A 2500-nucleotide genomic window follows, 5' to 3' on the forward strand; every position below is an offset into this window, starting at 1 on the left:
TGTTAGACACGTAATCGACAGCAGCAATGAAATGCGTGCCCTCAATTAGGGAGACTGTGAGTGCGTGCGTGCGTGCGAGTGTGTGTGTGTGCGCGCGCGTGCGTGTGTGTGTGTGCGAGAGAGAGAATAATATAAACACATCAAAGAAGGAGAGCAAAGGAGTGGTAATCGAACCACTGCATGCTTCTGCACATCATCAAAAATGGTAGACACACACACACACACACACACACAGAAAATGAGAAAAGGATTTCGTGTTCCCATGGAAACGCTGGCACCGCTGATACACACTTAAGACCAAAAAATCCCAGAGTAAAGTGTGTGTGTGTGTGTGTGTGTTTATGGTGTTTGGTGGACATACAGTGGTGTTGATGGTGTTTGTTTATCCTGCAGCCTCACACACACCCTGCTGTCATTAACACGCTTCTCTGTAGTGAGTTAAACACAAACATTTAAGGTGTTAATTGAAGGTGACGTGGGCGGGGCTTAAAGAGGAAAAGAGAGCAGTAACCGGATAACCGCAGAATGTAGCTGCGCTCGTGCGGGGTGAGTTTAGATCCCAGTACAGACGTTTAGATCCCAGTAAAGACGTTTAGATCCCAGTAAAGACGTTTAGATCCCAGTAAAGACTCGATCTTTCAGTCATCGTCATTTTATAGCGTACTTTTAGACCGGAAGTAAAGATTAGAGGGAAGTGGCGCTGTTTATTCGAGAAAGTCGCGCAACATTTTGAGTTTCAGAGAGGAGTTTTATTCTCTCTCTCTCTCTCTCTCTCTCTCTCTCTCTCTCTCTCTCTCTCTCTCTGCTTGTGTATCTTTAAGAACATTACAGTGAGCCGCAGGTAAGCAGCAACATCCTCTATCATTAATGACAGATTCATTACAGCATTATTAACGCCCTGTTTATAAACATGCCAGTGCTCATAAAGCGCTTATTACACTGTGTGTGTTTGTGTGTGTGTGTGTGTGTGTGTGTGTGTGTGTGTGTGTGTGTGTGTGTGTGTGTGTGTGTGTGTGAATCATGGGAGAGAAATCTGTAACTGTTGTGTGTACTGGGGTGTGTAGTGTAGCGTAGTGTGTACTGTGCTGTGTAGTGTAGTGTGTAGTGTAGTGTGTACTGGGGTGTGTACTGTGCTGTGTAGTGTAGTGTGTAGTGTAGTGTGTACTGGGGTGTGTACTGTGCTGTGTAGTGTAGTGTGTAGTGTAGTGTGTACTGGGGTGTGTACTGTGCTGTGTAGTGTAGTGTGTAGTGTAGTGTGTACTGGGGTGTGTACTGTGCTGTGTAGTGTAGTGTGTAGTGTAGTGTGTACTGGGGTGTGTACTGTGCTGTGTAGTGTAGTGTGTACTGGGGTGTGTACTGTGCTGTGTAGTGTAGTGTGTAGTGTAGTGTGTACTGGGGTGTGTACTGTGCTGTGTAGTGTAGTGTGTACTGGGGTGTGTACTGTGCTGTGTAGTGTAGTGTGTACTGGGGTGTGTACTGTGCTGTGTAGTGTAGTGTGTACTGGGGTGTGTACTGTGCTGTGTAGTGTAGTGTGTACTGGGGTGTGTACTGTGCTGTGTAGTGTAGTGCAGTGTGTCCTGCAGTGTGTAGTGTAGTGTAGTGTGTACTGGCATGTGTACTGTGGTGTGTAGTGTAGTGTGTACTGGGGTGTGTATTGTAGTGTGTACTGTGCTGTGTACTGTAATGTAGTGTAGTGTGTACTGGGGTGTGTACTGGGGTGTGTAGTGTGTACTGTGGTGTGTAGTGTAGTGTGTACTGTGGTGTGTACTGGGGTGTGTTCTGTGTACTGCAGTGTGTATTGTAATGTGTACTGTGCTGTGTACTGTAGTGTAGTGTAGTGTGTACTGGGGTGTGTAGTGTGTACTGTGGTGTGTACTGGGGTGTGTACTGTAGTGTAGTGTAGTGTAGTGTGGTGTGTAGTGTAGTGTAGTGTAGTGTGTACTGTTCTGTGTACTGTAGTGTAGTGTAGTGTGTACTGGGGTGTGTACTGTAGTGTGGTGTGCACTGTAGTGTAGTGTAGTGTAGTGTGTACTGTGGTGTGTACTGTGGTGTAGTGTAGTGTGTACTGTGGTGTAGTGTAGTGTGTACTGTGGTGTGTACTGTGGTGTGCACTGTAGTGTACTGTAGTGTAGTGTGTACTGTGGTGTGCACTGTAGTGTAGTGTAGTGTAGTGTGTACTGTGGTGTGTACTGTGGTGTAGTGTAGTGTAGTGTAGTGTGGTGTGTACTGTGGTGTGCACTGTAGTGTAGTGTAGTGTAGTGTAGTGTAGTGTGGTGTGTACTGTGGTGTAGTGTAGTGTAGTGTAGTGTAGTGTGGTGTAGTGTAGTGTGGTGTGTACTGTGGTGTGCACTGTGGTGTAGTGTAGTGTAGTGTAGTGTAGTGTGGTGTGTACTGTGGTGTGCACTGTAGTGTAGTGTAGTGTAGTGTGTACTGTGGTGTGCACTGTAGTGTAGTGTGTACTGTGGTGTGCACTGTAGTGTACTGTAGTGTAGTGTGTACT

At 46.3% G+C, this 2500-nt stretch overlaps 2 protein-coding genes across 7 annotated transcripts in view; one reads left to right on the forward strand and one right to left on the reverse strand.

Moving 5' to 3' along the window:
- Positions 1-2500, reverse strand: part of plppr2b (phospholipid phosphatase related 2b) — a 28869-nt gene that overhangs the window by 10546 nt on the left and 15823 nt on the right. Inside the window, exon 1 of one of the 4 annotated variants that reach the window (XM_027156964.2) lies at positions 1-350. This exon is cut by the window's left edge and continues 144 nt beyond it. The exons of the other annotated variants lie outside the window; for them this stretch is intronic. The gene's annotated coding sequence lies outside the window, so the exon portion shown is untranslated. Of the gene's footprint in view, positions 351-2500 lie in introns of those variants that run through there. 4 annotated transcript variants of the gene reach the window in all.
- Positions 482-2500, forward strand: part of palm3 (paralemmin 3) — a 10244-nt gene continuing 8225 nt past the window's right edge. Inside the window, exon 1 of one of the 3 annotated variants that reach the window (XM_047813597.1) lies at positions 482-546. The gene's annotated coding sequence lies outside the window, so the exon portion shown is untranslated. The other 2 variants (XM_047813599.1, XM_047813598.1) reach the window with 2 other exon arrangements.

Source organism: Tachysurus fulvidraco, chromosome 5, assembly GCF_022655615.1.
Source record: "Tachysurus fulvidraco isolate hzauxx_2018 chromosome 5, HZAU_PFXX_2.0, whole genome shotgun sequence".
NCBI lineage: Eukaryota > Metazoa > Chordata > Actinopteri > Siluriformes > Bagridae > Tachysurus > Tachysurus fulvidraco.